Genomic DNA, 21,326 nt, shown 5'->3' with positions numbered 1-21,326 from the left:
AGAATCGTTTTTCAGGAGCAATCAGGGCACTTTCAGTTCTCACCCCATCTCTTTTCATACTCACGAGCGTTGGTGGGACGTGTGGTGACAGCATGGACTCGTCACTGGGTGTTTAATGAAGGTAATAATTAGTCATGATGCTTCCCCACCACAACGGACAGTTGCAAGTTGCTGTTGCAAATCTTGCATCCAAGAGATCTGGATTTCATTTCGTGTCTAGGCATCAAAATTCGGGCAAGAGCTTATGGCACTTTCAGAGCCACTGAGCTGCTCTTGTAGTCGTTCTGAAAAATAAATTAAAAATCTAAGGAAAAGTAGAAAAAGGCTAAACCCCATTATATTAACTCAGTGTTGTGCTTCTGCAGTAGTCTGGCATCACAGGTACGGGCTGAAATGTAAACTCTCACCTTAGAAGTAATGAAGGATAAGAGAAATTTCTGAAAGGCTGTTTTACTGCAGTCTAAACTTGGAAGCATGAAGTGGAAGGTTAAGAAGAACACAACTCTCTGAACTTCATGGTTAGACTCACATTTGGCCACGCAGCTGAGGAGGGGCAAGGGAGCCAAGCCAAAACCATCACAGAGAGCCCAGATCACTGTAGGCATTCTTGTTTTCAAAGTTGGTAGGAAATGGTTTTCTTAGAAAAAAATGGAATCGATGTTCTTTTTTTTCTTACTTTAGGAGCCAGTTTTCTGATCTTCAGTTCATATTATGAACTTGCACTGGCCTCAGATTTTGGGTCTACATTTCACTATTTTTCATGAGCTGTAGTTTGTACATTTGTTGGCAAATCGTATGTTTTTGCAGTCCTGCACGCCTCTTGCTTTTAAGTAAAGAAAGGAATAAGGAAGAAAACTGTGTTATGTTGAAATACTCTTTAGATCCCTTTCCATATGCTTTTGCATATTCTTGACCGATCTTCCTTTGGTTTAGGGGTTTGTAGCATTTTTCTCACACTTTGTACAATCATTAGCATTAACAGGGCAACAGGAGTGTAGGGAGAACACACTCCAGCGTGTATCACCTAATTTCCCCTCTGAAGTGGAAGTTGTCCAGTTGGCCACGTGCTGTGATTTGCCATCATTAGGACTGGTTTTTGACCCCTTGTAGGGTGGGTTAATCTCTCCTGGGGAGCCTACAATGAGTCACACTGCATTGTATATGCCACAGATAGGTAGGTGCCACCTTTAAAAGTGCCAGTAAGATTCTGAGGCACCTTTTCCAGCCAAGAGCAAGAGGTGCATGAGATAAAAGAACCATTTGCCCCTGCAAGAATTGTGCATTCACATGATTAGTGAGGCGTGGTATTAAATTATTTGAGCTTTGTGCATAAATATATACTGAGAGAAGCTTTGTAACTGGGGACTTTGGCTATAGTTTTCTTTTTCATGGGCCAAATGCTCTGCTGCAGATAGGGCTAAGAGTATTTTGGTGGAGCAGCTGAAGAGCTGGTCTTCCTTGCGTGCGTGTTACACTGTCCCACACCCAAAGAAATGCCTCCTCATGTTTTATGGGTGGACTTTGCAGCTTGATTGGAAATAGAAACACAGTAAACAGCAACTGCGTCTCAGAAATATCCCCAGCAACACAAACTGTCACTATTTCAGCTTCTCTCCAAGGCTGCTTCTTAGGGGGCTGATCTGCAGCTATATAAAAGCATGGTAACATAAGCTGCAGCACCAGCCCTGGAAAATCTTGTAGTACAGCTAACAAATATCTGCAAAACCTTGTTTGTATGTATGTGCGCTTACGTTTAAGATGCAAACTTGTATCTGAGTGTGCTCGGCTCCCCGCAGTATATAGCTGCAAAGCTATTTTGAACATCTTGGAAAAAGATGGGTTTGTAGTCTGATTTTCTTTTTTTACTGTGTTTTTCTCCCCCTGATGATGTTTATTAACATCCTCCCTGATGTCCAGCTACAAGGGATGGGCGCATAAAAGTTTACATGAAAATACATTTCTCTGTAAGTGCTCTCTCCCTGCAATTCTTTTACAGCTTTAACCAAAACCAGTTTCATCCTGTTTCATCCTTTACCCCTCAGAGCTGATAGAGAGGAGGGATATTTCACTTTCATCTACAATTCACCTTGTCCTTTCCATTTCTCACTTTGGTTTGCTTGTTGATTTGAAGTAGCGGGTGTGACCAGCCATCAAAGAGCCCTGTTGGGAGCCCACTGCCAGGGAGTGCACCCTGGCTCACCCTGGGGATAGCAGGAGGCACAGCCCTGACTCCTGCTTTTCATTCCAGCTTTTTCCATTTGAGCACCCCAGCACATCTGAAAGTCTCCTTGCTGACCACTAGTGACTCGAAACACTGAAACAGGAGCTTGGAGTCAAGGCCAATGATTATCTTTTCTGCTTCACTCCCTGGGCTGGGACCTGTATCCAGGCTCTCCGGACGCGGTTCAGTGCATTCGGGGACGTGCTGGACATGAAGGATTTGCCTGTGTGATAAAAGAGCTGCCGGTGCCTCGGGCAGCTGGCACCTCTTTGGGCCAGTTGTGTTCTGCTCAGCAAAGAGCACAAAGAGGGCAGATGGGAATATGGAGGGAATCTCGTTAGACCAAGGCAGGGAAGATGGAAGGGCTGAGCTCCGAGGCTGACTCTGTCCCTGGGGCCAAGAGATGAGTGTGTGGGAGAGCAGTGCGCCTCCATCTTCTTCCTCCCACCCCTGCTCCGTAAGGATTTTATGATTCTCTGTGAGTCTGGAGACACACCTGCCAGCCAGCCACCTTGCAAGGCCTTTGTTGGGAATAGGACTTTGGTCAGGAGTTACGTTCTTGTCCAACTTACTTTAAAGTTCAAGCAAACAAGGTGCTGCACTAATTATTTCAAAGCAGTTTTGGAGGCAAAGCAGTGCTAATTGGTTTATTTTATTGTACAGCCACTGCCTGACCTTCCTTTATTTTTTCCTCCTTTAGCTCTGTCCCCTGCCAGAGCTGGAGTATGTAGGGCAGACCTGCACATCCTTAACCAAGACAGTGAAAATTTATGGACACTGAGGTTCCAGGATCAATAGATGGATTTGGGGCAAAGTCTTTGTTCTTTGTAGCAGATTCTGCTGGTTGGGTTGGATTTGGTTTGGTTTGGTTTGGTTTGGTTTGGTTTGGTTTGGTTTGGTTTGGTTTGGTTTGGTTTGGTTTGACAGGGAATATCTTGATCACCATTTCTAAGGATCTTTGCCCTGCCTCTAGAAACAAATGCACCAAACACAGCAATAAAAACAGGCCCTACCCAGTGTTATTTGTCTGGTTCCTTGCTTTGATGGAGTTTTCCCCTCTGCAATACAAACAGTGTCTTAGAATGTCTTAGATTCAATATGAGATGTTTTCAAAAATCACTTTGATACCATGTTCTCTGGTAGCCAAACTCCATCAAAAAACAGTTTGAATGTAACTATGTGTAAATAGAGCTGAAAGAGTCTTTCTTATCTCATTTACTTAATCCTAACAATGTCTGTAGACTGGGGCTCCAGCAGGTTCTTGGGTAGTTTGGGAAGAAAAATGTGGGAGTTGTGCTAAACCACCTGAGAAAGAATTGCAGCCAGTAAAGCCAACAGCCACGTTTAACCTCTGGTACGTCATCATAACATACATTTTAAGAGTGATAATGATTATTTCTGGTACCCAAAGCAGGGAATGTGTATTGTCAGCTGTTGTGGAAACAAATCAGAAGACAGTTCTTTTCCTAAACAGTGTAAAAGGAAATATTTTTTCTGCTTAATTTCTGCTTAAAAGGAAAATTATTTTGAAGAACTGTATTTTTTTTTCTATCTTTATATTTTACTTCCCTTCGCCCACCTTTCCCAGAATCTTCTGTGTAGCCATATCCAGTAAAATAATGGCAGCTGCAAAGCAGAGAGTAAGGCCAGAAATAGGTTCCAAGTGCATATTTACAGCTACCCTTTTCAAAGCATCCTGTTCTCTTCAACACTGAGTCTGTTCCCCATGAATCAGACCTTTTGGAGATAGAGAGACCTCTCTTAGGTGTCTGGGTTTGAGGAGGTTTTTTGTGTTTGTGAGCATGCATGATCTCTATACAACTGGCCATCAGAGCTGTGACTTTTGTGATTCTTCTTAATATTTTGTCTTTCCTGATTATTTTGTACTCCTCCTCTCCAGTGATTTCTTTCTAAAAGGCTTCTGTTGTGAGCCATTAATGTCAATGGGCTCAGCCACTGCTATCGTGTGGTGCAGAGGAGTGGGAAGAGGGTATGACTTTGCAGAAACATAGGGTTACCTCCAGCCACAGAAATCAGGCTGTAAAAATGATGAATATCTCTCTTCTGTCATCCATAGATCTGACAGTTTTGTATAACTTATGAATTAAACATCTGGGGGGGGGGGTGTAGATGTATTTTTTTTTCTGTTTAACAGTCACCAAAACCGAGGCCGATAAGCCATTGAATAATTTCCAGTAACGTTACAGCAAGTTTTGGGAGCAGATCACTTTGGGATTGTCTCTCTTAACAGAAATAGCAGAATTGTCATTAGAGTTAGTGAGATCAAGGTGGCACCTGGTGCTGTGTCTTAACCATGAGACTTTAACCTGCAGCTCCATGCAGAACAGACAGGACCTTTACTGCAGACCCCGACAAAATAAACAGCGTGACACTTAATTTATCTGCCCCAGAAACATGAAGGGCTCAGTCGACCTGATGGGATCTGTGGTTCCAGGGAGTCTAGGTATTTAAAACGTGATGCTCAGCCTGCTAAGCCATCCCCTGCAGCTTTCCTTAGTGCATAAGATATGAAAAAATCTCCTGTCCTGCAAAACAGATATTAAATTGGATACTCTTTCACCCTGCCACGATAAGAAACACGGCAGAGAGAGGCAGGAAAATGGAATGCTGCTTAGAAAGAAAATATATTTGAATCTAACATAAAAATTGGTGAGATAGGAGGATTTTCAGAGCTAGTAGCAATCCCCTCCCCAATGAGTTGCTGAAAATTCAACTCTCCCTGTAGTTTTTGCACTGGATTGTGAATAAAAATGGTTGTGATTGATGAAGCGTTTGGTGTCTCACTGTAAGTTGGTCAAGAGGGACTTCTAAATCACCCAAATGAAATATTGCATTATCATGAACGGTAACATGTAACTGTTAAGTATGCCATTGCTTATCATAAGCTCAGGCTCCTCTGGAGCTCTGCTGGGAGAGAAATCTTTCTGAGCATTGGAGCAGAGAGTCTCCACACAGACTGGCAGTGCACAGGCCCTTCCCTTCCCTTCCCTTCCCTTCCCTTCCCTTCCCTTCCCTTCCCTTCCCTTCCCTTCCCTTCCCTTCCCTTCCCTTCCCTTCCCTTCCCTTCCCTTCCCTTCCCTTCCCTTCCCTTCCCTTCCCTTCCCTTCCCTTCCCTTCCCTTCCCTTCCCTTCCCTTCCCTTCCCTTCCCTTCCCTTCCCTTCCCTTCCCTTCCCTTCCCTTCCCTTCCCTTCCCTTCCCTTCCCTTCCCTTCCCTTCCCTTCCCTTCCCTTCCCTTCCCATCCCATCCCTTCCCATCCCATTTTGGGGTTTGAAAGGAGAAAAAGGCAATGTGCCAAATGGACCTATTTGGTTTGAGAAGTCTTGGCAGTGAATTACTCCCTCCTGTGTGGGGCTCATTACACAGTTGTGTTGCATATGGGTTTTTTTTTTTTACATAAAGCTTTTTTTACCAGTGCTCTGCCTGGGATGATAGGTGAGAAGACAAAGTTGATGTTTCAAGGGAAACCAGCAAAATAGCATTAGGGAAAAAAAAAGTAATTTCTACTTTCTTTACTGACACAAGGAAGTGGCTGATGTTGTTTCTATTAAAAAGAAAAACTAGAGACCCACACCTCCCATTGAAAAGCCCTGTATTCACACTATGACTAAAAGCCAATCCAGTTGGACTGAAGTTTTCTATATCCAGAACTTTCCACGAAGGCCTTGGCAGCTCTTTCTTTTAGGATTTCTTTAGGATTAGTGAAATAGATGTTGCTTGGCTGAGTGAGAACACAAAACACCAGTTAGTCAAACAGCTTTAGGAGTTTCTATGTTTTAGGGCTAAAATGTGGAAATGGGGAGGGAGGGCACACTTAAGTCCAGGATTTTGCTTTGGATATATGTGTACATCCTGAGCTCAGATTGGCCAAGCTACAGGTCTCCAAAAATGCTCAGAAATGAACAAAATTCTGTAGATCCCTGTACTGGCCAAAAAATGTAAGCAACCCTCAGTATGAGATAGGTGACATGCTCAGGCAGTCATGGTTCATTTCTCTGGCTTTCTTGTCCCTGTCTGCTCGTTTTCCTGCTTCCGAGCTGGCCATGTCTCTTCTCTATTCAAATCAGGTGGCTTCCTGTACCCCTGCCTGTCCCTGGGCTTGGGGGCAGAGAGGAAGAGGATGAGGCAGTAGGTGGGGAATGGTGCCTGCCTCCCACTGAAGTCTTTTACCTGCCTGTTTTCATGTCTGTGCTCCAGCACGTGGGAGCTTGGTAACTTCTCAGAGACGTGGTGGTTGGAGTTGCTCACCGTGGTAGATCAGTGATGTTCCTTGTTTTCAGAGTACCCTCAGGAGTTTTGGATTCTTCTCTTTTTTTTTTTTTTTTTTTTTTTTGTCAGAATTTGGATTGTGGCAGAATGCTCAGCAAGGGCAGACTTCAGTACAAATGGCTAAAATTTGTCAAATTCACTGAAAAAAAGGTAATTGGGATGGGATGTGGTATGTTGGGTGGTGTTAGTGGTGATACCTGTACAAGTATCATACTTTAAAATACTAATAGTTCAATCAGTGTAAAGTTAGAGGAAAGTTCAGTGTGTGTTAGTCTTGGATCCAGCTGGGGTGAAGTAATGCTGCACAGGGGTTGGAGGAAGAGGAGGCAGATGAAGCTGGGCCTGCACTGGTCCCCCCATCAATAGTAACCTTAACTCATGAACCCAAACTGAAACAATTGTTAAACTTTTATCTGAATAGAAAGCATTTCTTTTCACGTTTTCTTAACAGATTCTGTGGCTACTAATTTATTACTGCAATTTAAGAAACAGACGTCTGTCTGACATGTGCCATGTAGTTCAGTAGGTCACTAGTGACATCATCCTTAAAATCGTTATCTTTGCAAACCGTGCATTTTGCATAAAAGCTTTTATTTATAGTCAGTCATTAAAATTGGACCTGATATTTACTTTTCTTCTGATTAGGTTAAAGAGTGAATATGAACAAAAAGTACCCTCCTGTTAGCACCAAGCAGTTTGCAGTGTGCTATTCACATCCAGACTTTCTAAAGGAATTATGTTGATCCATTATGGGCTTAGATGCTGTGTGTTGGTTAATGCATTTGGCTTTTTCACTGCTAAGACTGAATTCATGTCACAAGGGGTATATTTTATTTGGTTTTGTCCTTACAGGTTCTTGTCCTCACTGCTGAGCAGCTGGAGGCTGTGGTTTGCAGTGGAAGTGTTAGACTTGTAGAGAAGTGCTGTTTTAAAGGATGAGGAGACTGCTGGGGGGCTTGGTGGGTCTCCTTTGCTTTGAGGCTACAGTAGCAGGAGGTGCAAGACAGTCCAGGTTCCTGTCTATGCATGAGTGCTTTGCAGGGCCAGATTCTGAGTTGTCCCATTGCCCAGCCCCTGATGTGATGGATATTTGACCCAAGGCAGGGGAACAGACTCTTGGGTGCATCTCTCTAGAGCATGAGATGTCGTAAGGCTCAAATGAGGTCCCCAAAGGATGCCCCGAGTTGCACTGCAGGATGTCACTACCCAGCAGCCTGTGATCTACTGGCCATGGCTTATAGGGCAACACAGCCCTAAAGGGCCAGACACAACAGCCGCCTTCAAGGATCAAATTCTTGGGGTGTCCATGAACTCTTCTCCCACATTTCCTCATCCTCCTGTCCTGCCTTATCCTTCTGTCCTGCGTTATCCTTGATATCAAACATCATGCTAAATCTTATACTCTGTGAGTGCTTAAAAATAGTGAATATGAGTGCTGGTAACTTTTCCATCCCAGTTGTCCCCATGGAAGCTCCACGGGGTTGCCCCCTGCCCAGCAGGATGGGCTGGGTAGGATCAGAACCTGCTCCAAGGGAGCCCAGGGGCTTCTTGCTGGGCTGGAGAATGCATGAGGCAAGATAAGAACACTTCAAAATTGAGAGGTGGTTTAATAACTGTAATGAAAATGATTTTTGACCAAAAATTATGTATTACCAGTTGGCTGAACTGCACAGCATACTTTCTTAATATTAGATAGGGCTGGGTTGTTTTTTTTCCCCCAGATCTTACTGCTAAGATCACTGTCCCATTTCAATTTTTATTGAAACAAATAAACCTAATAAAAACACTTATGCTGAGAGCTGAAGCTCCACAATAGAAAAAAAATAAAAATTACTCTGTATTGAATTTATTGATTTATTTATTTACTCCAACTGGAAAATTGAGTATTGTGTTAATGTATTTTATAAGAATCACGGTGCTCGATGAAATGGCTAATTTATTTTAGCGTATACATAAATAGCTAGCAATTTTCAGTGAGACAGGCTAATGAAAATGATGCCATGAAATTGTCTATACTATGAGGAGTGATGGAGTCAAGTTATTATTGGTTGAGTGCTGCGATGTAGTGAACTGGCCATCATGTCTTTGAACTTTTGAACTGCTACTTGGTCGTGTGATTTATTGATTTTGGTATCAGCATGTTAAGTTTTTTTTTTTTTTTTTTGTTGGGGGGGTCGCACACGCAGCACAGATGAGTGTGTAATTTCATAGATGTTTAGGCTAAACAAGATGGTTGAAAAATTTAGAGCGTGTTAACGGAGCAGGGTTACGCCATGTGGAAAGGCAGAGAGATGCTTGTAGGTACCATTAGATGTCAACACTGATGTTCTGATTGCTGCGGATTAGCCGAATACAAGCGAACTTGGCAGGGTAAGTGTGCAATATATTTGTCAGAGAAACGTTGCCTTTGTTCTAAATTAAGTGCGTGATCTCATAGCAACTTTGTTTGCCTATCTACCTTGAACCTCTCCTCGTGCTGTGTCTTATCACGGCGGTGCCTGGTACGGGCAGAGCATCCACGCTCTCCTGTCAGCCCTTCCCAGAGGCGCGCTCCATGTTGCCGGCTGTTGCTCGACGGAGGATGCTCGCTGGCGGTGCGAACAGCTCATGTTGGACTGTTGTACCAGAGAGCTGCCCCCATCCGCAGCCACCCAGACGTGTAAACTTGTTTCATCTTCTAGCTGTGATTCCCTGGCAGGCTGGCTGTAGTGCTGAGACTCCGCACGCTGCGCTCGCCAGCGGCTGCCTCGTCCCTCGGTGTCAGGAGATGCTACACTTGTTCGTGGTGATTTGCTTAGGATGTGGAATTCAAGCATTAAAATAATATTGTTTGGTTTAGAGTGTTTTCTTGCTGCAGAACTTTTCTCTCGACTGTGCTGGTAGGGGACCCTTTGCATGGCGGCTGCTCTGAGCTCTGTTTCTGATTAAACCGACTAACTTGACACCTGCATTTTACAGTTTGCTTAAAGTGCATTATCCTGTAAAAGCAGCAATTTCAAAGCTTTAAAGCCAGCAGACTTGCAGGGGTTTGCACAACTTAGCTCATCCCACCAGCTCGCTGTGATTGTGCAAAACACGACTGGACTTTTCTACTCCACTTGACCCCTGCTTTCAAAATTGCAATTTTAGTGCCTGTCCTTCCCATCCCTCCTAACCCCCTTTTTTCGGCTGTGGGTCTCTGCAATGCATGCGAGCGTTATTGGTTTTTTTCCCCCAATTATGAAACTGACATGTCTTTATTTGGATATTAAAAGTGCTCCCCCCCCCTTTCCCCACTGCGACCCAAAGCATTTCCAGCAGCCTCGCGGTGAGCAATTGGGAAGCTGGTACCACTTGCCTCTCCCCTTCACCCCCATTTGCCTCTCAATTATTTTTATTTCTTTTTAATATTTATTTTTTAATTTTTTTTTTAAGAGATGGGTTGTTTAAGCTAGAAAACAAAACTGGTGGGAAGAGGCTAAAAACAGGACTGACACCAACACCATTAGCGGGGGGGTGGGGGGGGAAGAAAAAAAAAAAAATTCCATTTCATTGCAACTCTGTTATTGTTTACTTTGCCATACACATCCTAATATGGTTACCTCCCTGTCAAAGCGGCCGAGCCGGGCTGAGGGGCCCCCTCGGGGAGACGCTTCCAACTGCTGCTCAGACAATAAGAAACAAACGGCGCAACTCCACAAAAGGGCTGCCCGGAAAATAAGTGTCAAATAAATCCTGCCGAACTCTTCCTTTCCCGGCACCCGGCCCCCGCCGTGTGTGTAACCTGCGCGGTGGCCGGCGGGGCTGGGGGCGGCTCCCGCGGATCCCCCCGCGGCCGGGGCCGGCCGGGGCGCGGCGGGAGCTCCGCGGCCGCGCAGCGCTGCCAGGTGGAGCCGCCGGGCCGAGCCCCCCGGGCCGCCCCGCGCCGCGGCCGCGGAGCTCCCGCCGCGGAGCCGCTTCTTATCTGCAGCGCGCCAGAACAAAGGTAGGTTGTTCAACTCCGCGCTCCGGGGGAGGGACAAGTTATTTTTGGAGGGTTGTCTTTCCCAGTGCATGACTGGTTGACCTAAAAGGAGAAGGGAGAGGGGGAAAAAAAAAAAAAAAAAAAAAAAAAAAGGCGGAAAAAAAAAAAAAAAAGAGGGGGGGGGGAAAAAAAAAAAAAAGCGAACGGCACCGCCACCCCACCGGCACAGCGCGGGGCGGGCAGGGGAGCAGCGCGGCGCGGCGTAGTTTTATTTTTATGCAACTTGAGGAAGCCGGATTCCCCCCCCACTCCTTCCCTCCCCCTGTAAAATGCCCAGCTATTTCTAGAAAATTTGCGTCGCTGAAATACTTTAATCTGCGTGCTCTATTTTATTCTTTTAAATATTTTTCTTTTTTTTTTTTTTTTTTTTTTTTGCGTTTGTGATTTTATGAGCACATATTCCTCTTAGCGGCTATGAATTTCTATGAATTCTAAATAAGCTTTTCTAGGGATGAAACGTGCGGGGTATTTTTACACGAGGATTTCAACTTTTCGGTTGACATAATCTGAAGGTACCACAGCCTTTTCTGCGACTGTTCAAGTGCTTCCCTGCCCTGCAAGGAGTTATCACATTGCTTAAACCAGCCCTTTATGCCATCATTTTTCTTTTTTTATTCTTTTTTTAAGCCTATATGTTGCTCAGCTTCAGTGGATGATTTTCTTCTCCTCCAAACTGAAATGCTCTCAGGTTTTGCTGTGCTTCTCGGTTTGTTTTGAACCCGTAGGAAAATATTAATACAGAGCAGTGAAAAAGAAACAGTGATGCGTCTTCCGTTCAGGGGAGTCGGCAAACCTGTCCACTTCTATGCCGGGAAGTACAGAGAGCAGATCCATAATTCAGTGCAGGAGCAAATGAATTCACAGCGATGCATAGGATGGGTATTATGTAACTTAATAAGAAATGTGGTTTTGATCGTAGGAGCGGACGCTGCGCTTGTAGGTATAAATATCAAATCTAGGTAAGTCTGTGGAAGAGCACTTTTCTTCCAGCCTGCATTAAGCAGCGTTGTCTTCAATCCCTAATTCTTATGGGATTTTGGGAGGGAAGCAGCTTCTTCCTAAATTGAGTATCATTCAAAAAATCTTTTAAATACCTGTTGTCTACTTGGTTGCTTAATTGGCTCTCCTTCTTCCTGTCTCTGCTGCCTGCTTTCTCCAGTTATTATGGGATCTCTAGATTTATTTTTTTTTTTAGGAAGTCTCAGTTCCAGAGCAAACCTGGATAGCAAAGCTGTTCTTTTCTTTTTTTTCCCCTTTCACCCTTAGTAAAATATTATTTCTCACATATTACTGGAGATTTCTTTTCTCTGCCTTTTTATTTATTTTTCTCTTAAGCTGTGCAGCCTGACCTGTGCTAATCAGAAACTCTTTTTAAAATATAAGACCAAGTCAGATAATGTAAATAAACTTTTGTCCCCGCAAACTTTTGTCCTATAAAACTGGGATTTATTTTTCTTAGAAAAAAAAGACATTGCAACTCACTAATGGTAAACACAAATAAATGTGTTTTGTAAAATCAAAGGGTGTCTTTTTAAACACATTTCTAGTTTTTGCTTTTTGGGCCTTGTAGGGGATGATAGGAATTAGTAGCCTTTAATTAGACGTGGAGATATTCACATTTTACAGGGATTTATGTTAGAACATGGAATGGCGGGTGGCTTGTTTCCTCATTATGAATACTCCCTGCACATAATGAGGTTCATCATTAGTTGATGGAGTGAATTTGCCCTAGCTCTACCTTGAAAGGCACATAATTTACATACTACTTCAGAGCTTAGGCTTTAATGGATTCCTCGATGAATAAAATGAAAAGCTACTTTCTTTAAATTTTTGAACAGTGTTTTGATAATACGGATTTAATAAGACATTCAATTTCCTTGTTAAGTATATTTGAAAGTGCATTCCCAATTTTAGCACAAAATATACTTCCCTACGTTGTTTCCTATAATATTAGGTAATACATAAGCAAGTATGTACCGCTGTAAACATTTTTGGGAACGTTGAGGGATTATTTTACCCTGTGTGTGAGGTGACACCAAGCTCCTTTGGCCTGGTCTCCAAGCATAGTAAAGCTCACCTGCACTGTTAAATTATCACAGAGCAGACCTGCTCCCCTGTTAAAGCTTGTTCTGCCTGAGGAGTGTTTTAACTGTGTATTTGCTGTGTACATGTGCAGTGATGGATCTTTGGAAATGTGTTGCAGGCAGCCAGGCTGACAGTGACAAACCCTCCGGTCCCACCTCCCTATTTATTTTAATGAGACGAGAACAGCAAAAACTTCTCTGGTGCAGTTCCACCTCTGGAACTGCTGCGTAGATGTGATTAGATTAGAGTAAATTGAATTGTAGGCTGCCTGATGTGTTATCATGTCATCAGCTTACTCCAGCCCTGGTCTACAGGGTAGAGTTAGCGAGACATCCTCATCTTCTTCCTCCTCCTCCTCCTCCTCCTCCCTTGGTGTGTAGGTGGGGGCTGTGTGTGTCCCATGCGTGGGGCAGGCTGGGCACGGCCATCACCTCTCCCCACTGACACTTGCCAGTGTGGTGGTGGAGTTGAGAGGCAAAAAATACGAAGAGAAGGCTTGTTTTGATAGAATGTTTTATTACCTGAAAACGATGAGCATATATTAACATTAATAGAATAGTCTGTGTCATTCTTTTTTAGGCAATTTACCTCCGCCACAGACCTGTCTGCTTCAAAATCTTTCTCTGTTCTAAAACATATATTTGTTTAGGGAGTTTTCATTGAAGTGTACATGACAATTACAGCTGTTCATTAACAAAATTGGGTATTTGTTTTAAACTTTAACCAATCACTTTGATATGCTAATTATGGTGTAATTTAATTTGAGCCCTGTAATGATGATGCCGTTATTATGGACATAAATGATGCAGTTAAGCTGAGAGTAATCTCATTTGCATACTGTACATGCCAGTAAATTAAGCCCTTTCTTCGACTGCTTCAGCTTTAATTTTCCACTTCTTTTCACACAGCGCCTTTTCAGCCAGTCTCTTATAAGCCCACTTTGTAATAGTGCTGATGACTGTTTGATGTGGAGAGTTGCTGCACCACAATAATGCAAGACACAAGATGTAACATTTAAAGGATTCATTATCTTACTGAGTGTTGCTTTAAGAAGCTGGGATTAACAAGGGTGGAAGTGTCCTCTCTGTGGAGCCATGCAGGTCTTCCCAGAAAGAAATGCAATCTTTATTTTTCCCCCCTTTCTCTTGGTGTACCCTGATAGTGAAAGGGTTTCAGTAAGGCCTCATGGTATTTCTTAGGAATGAACTAAGACACTATCAGAGCTCTGTAGTACAACATTTGACCTTCTCTGTAGGGTATTCTGTGATGCTCCACTGTTGCAGAAAAGTTATTGGATACAATTTGCAATATAATAGAGATGTGCGATACCGGATTATTTCTCATATTGGGTATATGGGCTCCAGATCTACCTGTGTGACGTACAGCAGTGCAGAATTGAAGTCTGCATTAGTTCTGTTCTTTCTATTTGTTCGCCAGTTTCTCCTTGCATGGCCCTTACATCAGTTGACCTTAATATCAGGTTAATTGCAGATTCAAATTTAAAAAAATATTATGCCTGCTGGTATTAGTGAAAACTTGGGTTTTGAAAGAAGGAAAGTCACCAACAGCAGACAAAAATGAACTGCGTAAGTGCTGACTTCAATAGTTAATCTTTTTCAATTTACCATGTTGTCATTGAGCTGAAGTATTCTCATAACACTGTGGCGTACAAAGAAATCATGTGAAATAAACAGGGCTCTTTTTATAGCTGCTTACTATTATGGTTAGATATTTTCATAGTTTAATACCTCTGGAAGTAAAGCCCGTCTCAAGTTTTTCGCAGCAGTTGGCCTCTCAGAAAGCCATTGTTGTGTGGGTAACCAAGTTAACTAAAGATCATTATTAAAACCTTGCAATCCTTTCCTTACACAGGGTCCCATGACCAAAAATAGCTTGTGCAGTTGCCCACAAACATGCAAGTTAATAACTTCCTGGGTGAACAGTGTAAAAGCTGCTGATTTCCAAGGCATGCACGTCACCCTGGCCTCCACCCCTTCAGGGTGTGCAGCAAACAGATGGGAGGGTGCAATCTCACCGCCTGGCCAGCATTTAATGAGACTTCAGTTTTTATGGCTGTCACCTACACTTGGTTTCAGTTCTGCATTTCTCACATGCCATCTTGTTTTCCAGCAGCCCTTCCAGGGGAGCCTGGCCATGCATGAGTGCAGGCTGGGGCCGTGCTCTGGTGAAGCCTCATGGCGATGTGCCTGCCCTGTTGAACCCCCTGTTTCTGTTTCAAAACCCCAGGAATCATTCCCAACAAGACCACTGCTCTGGCCACCAGCTGCTCCGGCATGCAGGATTTCTGTTCTGCTTGTACACATCTTCTACACATGGCTGGTGTTAAGAAAACCATCCAAGGAGATGAACACAGAGTGTAGTGTGGGTCTTGGCTCTCACAGAGCCTTTTTCACCTGAAACTTCAAACCTAAGAAGGTTACATCTACCGGCTGCTTCTTCTGGGTGGACTGCATCAGTGTGCAGTGACAAATCTTGGGGTCTGCTTCCAAAGCAAAATGTGTCCCGAAAAGGAAAGGCCTCCTCAGTGCCTTTTCTGAGGCTGTCATTGTAGACACAGGGTTCATACATGAGCACACCCAGGAGACAAAACCCAGCAGCTGTGCCCTTTGTGCTCACAGTCCAGAGCTGCACAGGTTGCTGGCAAAACTGGGTACAAGCTGACTCTACCCAGGGAACAGGTAGAGAAATGGTTTCTCACAGCACAGGGTGATGCACACTCTCCCCAGAAACTCCATAAAGTCAGAAATTCTTTAGAATAATGCTGGAAAAATTTGGCTTCTAAAGCTCATTAAAAAGAGCTTGTGATTTTGTCTATTTTAGCAGTACCCCTGTGGCTCAACTCTTTGTCTTCCCTCTGAAGTTAATGTATGTGTTGCTTTAGGATGTCATTGGCTGCAAAGGATCTGTCATGTCTTCAGATTCTGTAGGAATGAGTATGCTGAGCATCTCTCTTGTGTCATGGAGGGATTTCTGTCCCAAGCAGACAATACCAGTAGGATGGACTGGGAGGTGGGCTAAGAGACTCTCTTTTGGTGCTTGTTAGTGCTTTATGGATGCAATCATGCTGCAGTGTGCTGTGCAGAACTTCAGTGTTAATCTTCTTAGGAGGTAAAAATATTTCTTCCAAAATGATTTCAATACGTTGCCCTTAAAGAAATCATGTTGTAAGAGTTGTCTTCACAAAAGAGGTTTCAGGCATAGTTTTTCTCCTACTCTCTTTGTCCTAATGAAACACATATCCTTCCTCCCCTCACAGGACCTTTTGAGTTTATTCTGGATAAAGAAATTCATTTATGAAGATTTTACCTTTATCATCCTCCCTCTTTAATCTGATCTTGGATTGCAATTTTCAGTAAGTTTCTCCTGCCACACTTTCCGACATATGAACCTTTTCAACCCAATCAGGTGGGAAATTAAAAGCTATACCAGTTCTGATGATGTACTGTGCAGCCCTGTTTGAGCATTTCTGTGTAATTCAGGATTGCTGGGTTTAAAGAAGTTTTTCACCCTGGGTAATGGTAGCTCTCTGCAGAAAGTTATTTCGAGGCATTTTGAGCTTTGTGGGAGATGGATTTCTCTTTTTCCAGCTTTGTTTACAAACTGCTTTGTTCTTACCCTTTTCCAGCAAAACAAGTGTTTCTTTACAGAAATAATTGTGGTTGAGAGCAAAGCCACTGAACCTGTCTCTAGAATTATAACTACAACAGATTAAAGAGTAATTTATCATATGTTAATATACTAACCCCATCAAAGTCATGGGCGTCAAGGCATAGAAACAAAAATAGGCCTCTGATGTCTATCTCTGTAGTGTTTTTCAGCATTGAGTCTGGTATTGGTATCTGGAGAAAAAGCTTTAGGATTTTGTGATTGTATTTACCAGTAGCTAAAGGAGAGCAGTTGTCTGTCACTGAAATTACCCCAAGTGCCGAAGCTGCTGCCTTTTCATGTTTGACTGAAGCAAGTTGACTTCAAGTTTCAAAGTGTGAAGATTTCCTGTTCCCACACTTTGTCAGTTTATTCTTATTTGTAAACACATCTTGTCGTGGCTGTAGATGGTACATAGGTATCTGTGATGAGAAGCTTGGGGAGCACCTACAGATGCTTTGCTTTTCCAGCACGAGGGAGCCTCCTACAGCTGTTCCCAACAGCAGGCAACTGGCTCACCTGGAGAGCATCCTGAAAAGGGGGATGTTTTGGAAGTCCAGGTGAATCTACCTGTTGCTGCTGGTCCTGGGCGTACACAAAAGGCAATTAGTGGAAGTCAAGTAGCTGTCAGGGTTTCTTTAATATGTGAGCCTTTAGTTCTTCTGGCTGTATGCACTACTCTTCCAGCAGCATTTCTTCCTGTGACTGGAGGATGTGAATTTCCTCTCTAAGGTGGCTGAATGGACAAAGCAATGTGATGAAAATACATAGAACAAACATGCTTCAAGCAAGGCAGTGAAGTTTCTCAGGCAAAGCTGTTAAGAGATAAAACCCCTTCTTTTGCTCCTGTTACCTATCCCTGTACCACCTGGGGGCTATGGGGAGCAGCAGTGTAGGTAGGAACACCTTGGTGTGTCACCAGCTCTTCCCTGTGACGTGTGTCTGCTTCTGGCTGTCTTGAATTTGACTTCACATTGGTTTTTCCTTCAAATGAAACACTTACTCTAAGGATGGTCTTTCAAAAGACCATGTTCTTTTTTCCAGATAACTGCAAATTCTTGAGCTGGGCTATTTAGGTAGTTTCCTGCGACCATCACTTTGAGGAAGATGAATGAAAAAGTTCTGCTTTCAGGTGCGTGGCCTAAATCAAAAGCAGCTCTGTTTGAGTTCTCTGAAGTCTTTCAGGGTTTTACCATTATTAACAGCCAAACAGCCCCAGGCAATGGTCCTCTGTTTTACACGGGGGGGGAGAGCAGTATGCTCTGGCCCTGTGCTTCTCTGCTGCAGGGTAACAGTGTGCAAGGGGCAGCCGTGGGCAGGGAGGGCTCCAGCAGCTCTGTGCTTGGTGACATGGCCAGAGCTGTTGGAGATGGAGCAGCCAGTCTGGTCCTGTGTGAGAGAGCCTGACCTGGAGGCAGTCTGCCAGCTGGGGAGACTCGCCTGTGTTTCTGCAAACTCTTGGACTTGGGGCCAAACAACAAAGCTGTGCATGAAGAGTTTCCTAGGCTTCACACTGGGGTAAGGCTTGTAGTGTATGATCAGCAAGGCTTTGAGACCTGCAGTGCAGCCCTTCCAGCTGTGGGATATTTTCACGTGTTTGTTGGTATCTCCTTTGGCAAAGGAGTTTGAGTCAGGGTGAATGTGCTACAGGCTTGATGAGGGAGGGCAGTACTAAGGAGTGAGCAGCTCCTAGTGAACGGGGAGCTTTATATTGCTTTTACAGTGAAACAAATATAAAAAGGAGGAATGAAATGATAATAACCTAAATTGGTGCCAAATGTATGGGATTCCATGTGTGTTCAGTAAAGGGAAACCCAGCTCCTGCAGTTTTCCCTTGGAAAATAATTCATTCTATTTAGAACCCATGTGCGGGATGACCATATAAATGTGGTTAAATGGCATAGGATTCTGATCAAAGGGGAAATTACAAGTAATAAAATAGGAAATATAATTATTACTACTATTTCAGATCTTATAGCCAGGGAGAATCCTAGGTTCTAGATGGAGAAAAAAAACAGAACATGAAGAGAAAAAAAGAAGAAACCCCCCCCCCCAGATTTCAGCTTGCTATGAAAAGAGGGCTGAAAAGTAAAGATACATTTCCTATAATCTCAGAATTCCCAAATAATTATCAGGGGAGAGTTGTGAACAACTTAACTGTTGGCTGAGCTGAATTGGAGCAGAAACTGAATTACCAACTTCCACACAGGGAAATGTACCGAAGTTGGAGCTGTGGCTGGGTTATTTTCACCAAATGTCCAGCACATATGCTGCGCTTGCTTTTATTGTTCACCGTTATGGTGTCATGTCTCGCTAGATTGTGCTTTGCTACACACCTCCACCCCCTAACAAACTGGCCCTATATGTGCATGTAGGCAGAATATAGGGAATTAAGCTGTGTGACAGTGAACTTCTGGGGGTTTTTATATGCTTGACAAATGTTTCTTAAACATGGTATAAATACATTGTACAGTAGAATTCAAGTGTTTGAGGGGCACGTTTTACTCCCAAAAGAAATGTGTGTATTTTGGCTTCGTATTCCTCTGTCTCTTTTCTTATCCTCTAAAAGAAATATTTAGTATTTTAAAGGCACCTATGTTTAGATAATACAGGTTTGGACAATATTTCTCCTCTGTATGTTGTAGAGTTCCTGCCGACACGCCTGGACAAACCTCACCACCTAAAACCCTCAGGCCAGATTTTGGCATTCGGTGTCCTCAGAGGGAGGGATCGTAGCTGTTAATCCTGTAATAGTCAGATTCTTCAAGGTAGCATCTTCTGTCCTCCCACAGGTTAGATTCTCAGTTTTACCTGACAGCCTGAATATTTCTCTTCAAAGGGAACGTAAACTCTTCTGCAGGCTGGACTCACCCTCACTTCCCCTCACCAGGTCTTGCCTGGGCACTCCTCTTGTTCCTCAGCCTTTTTGCCATAGCTATTTTCTTCCTTCCTAGTTCCTTGGAGAAAATACATTGTATTTGTAAGGGCCTGTCCCTCCTGAGAGCATTCCCAGGGGTGTGCCTGCCTCGCTAAAGAGGCCTTTCCAGAGGAAAGGCAAGGGCAGCTGGACTGATCCCATCACTCTTCAAGACCGTGAGGTCATGCATTTGGTCCGCTTGCAGAAATGCCAAAGCCTATTTAGAGTCAGACATGTAAATACTCTGCTCAAAAATAATAATTTAAAAAACAATCTTGTGGCTGTGTTCTTCAGAGGAATGGGAACGTCAGCTGGCATTGGCTCTCACCTGTTTTGATAAGGCACTGCGTTTTCAGCGGGTGTTTGTAAGCTCCAGATACTTGGGATGAAAATAGCTTCCTCATCCTGTTCCCTTCCCACGGGTGGGCGAGTGGCTCAGAGGCACAGCAAGGGACATGGGTGCCTTATCCCAGCTCCTTGTCTTTTCCAGTCACACTAGCTAGGCTGTTTGGAACCAGTAAATGCTTCCCTGCACACTTGGCCCCATCACAGCCAGCCCCACATTAAACTCTGCCATGGACCAGGGCTCTGTCTTGTGCCCTGCGAGCTCCAACAGTAACAGCTTATCTGCTTTATGGAGCTGGTGTAAGCCCCAGTTAACTGGTGGTTGTGAGGCACTTGGTACCCCTCAGATATGTGTGCCCTAAGAAATGTTAGGAGCTTTTGTGTTCCTCCTGTAGGGTGGAGGCTCTCCTTGCCCTCGTGCAGCTGATGCTCCGTGGCGTGGCACTGCACCTGAAGGCTTGGAAATGTTCTCAGGTGAACTTCACTCACATGAGAGGCTTTGATAGAACACCCCCTTCAGAAAACTGCAGGAAAAGCATTTTGTTTCATTAGTATTTGGGGTGGAAATATGCTGTAGATTAATCCTCTTTGGAAAGAGATTAAGAAATGTTCTCTCCTCCTCCCTTCTCATGTAAGAGTAGGTAATGTTTATTCTTTCTTTATTAACTACAGACGTCAGAGAAAAAGGACTGTTGCCCTTTGATTTTATTTACAAGGCAAAAGTGAAAACTTGTTTGATCATATCATGGCTGTTTAGCTTCAGCGTAAGAGTGGAAGGGAACCTGTTTCCAACTCCTATCATGTCTAAATATAATTCTTCCTCTGTTTAGTTATCTCTGAATTTTAAATGCTGCATCCTTGGCCTTAGTTATTTGTCAGGTTGAGTGAAATTGCTTCATGCTCTGCTTACGGAAATAAGCTATTTAAAATGAAATTGTCTCTAAGAACTAAGGGATTTTTGTGGGTGTCAAATTTGGAGTCCTGATTTCTGCAGAAATGATCCATCGTGGAGCAAAAGCTGTTACGAAAACTTGGGTTTGCTTTTCAGTGAAGCAGGCAGAGGCCTGGGGCTTGATGACTCCAGTTAGTTGTCATGTTCTGGGGCCAGACAAGGTTTTTTTCCTTGTTTCTTGCCGACCTAAGGTATAACTCTTAGAAGCAGAGGGTTGCTCATGTGTGTTTTGCTGTGTTCATCCAGCACACTAACCTGGGCTGTCTATGCCCAAAGTTGCCCGTGATGCTCAGTTGGGAAAGTGAAGACCTCCAGCAGCCCTGCTGTAGTGATGCCAGTCACAGAAACACTCGTTTTTCAGGAACCTCTTTGAAAATGTTACTTGTTAGTAGAGGAGTAGTTTTCAGCTGCCCATTGATCACTGATAAGAGTCAGTTCTGACTCTTTGTATGTGTGTCAGTTGTGGGTTTATTTGGTGCTGGGTTGTACTCTTCGTGACACAGAGTGCAGCACAGCAAACATTCAGGTGCTGAACAGCAGTGGTTCTTCAAAGAATAAAACACCCATCAGGGCATTCTCTCCCCAGGCAGATGTGATGGAGGGCTGACCTTACACCCAGGAGATGCTGTGTGCATTCCTGTGCATTTTGGTGTGCAGGTTCAGCTTTGCTGGCACCACAAGGGTTCCTCTCGACCACTTGCCCTGGCCAATCCCTCCATTTACTGTCCTACAGGTAGGTTCAGAAAAGAAGCACAAAAGCTTGCCTTTCTGGAAACTGCTCTGTTTCCTTATTAAACCCTCAAACTGCACAGTGCCTAACTTGAGAGCCTGGAGGCTTCCCCCTTTTT

The 21,326-nt window shown here is 43.8% G+C and overlaps 1 protein-coding gene across 4 annotated transcripts in view; it reads left to right on the top strand.

Moving 5' to 3' along the window:
* FOXP1 (forkhead box P1) overlaps positions 1-21,326 on the top strand; it is a 380,269-nt gene that overhangs the window by 173,397 nt on the left and 185,546 nt on the right. The window contains exon 1 of one of the 4 annotated variants that reach the window (XM_058845386.1): positions 21,080-21,211. The exons of the other annotated variants lie outside the window; for them this stretch is intronic. The gene's annotated coding sequence lies outside the window, so the exon portion shown is untranslated. Of the gene's footprint in view, positions 1-21,079; positions 21,212-21,326 lie in introns of those variants that run through there. 4 annotated transcript variants of the gene reach the window in all.

This window comes from Poecile atricapillus, chromosome 9 (genome assembly GCF_030490865.1).
Source record: "Poecile atricapillus isolate bPoeAtr1 chromosome 9, bPoeAtr1.hap1, whole genome shotgun sequence".
In the NCBI taxonomy this organism is placed as follows: Eukaryota; Metazoa; Chordata; class Aves; order Passeriformes; family Paridae; genus Poecile; species Poecile atricapillus.
Note: the sequence above shows the minus strand (reverse complement) of the source record. Positions and strands in the feature narration are given on the sequence as shown.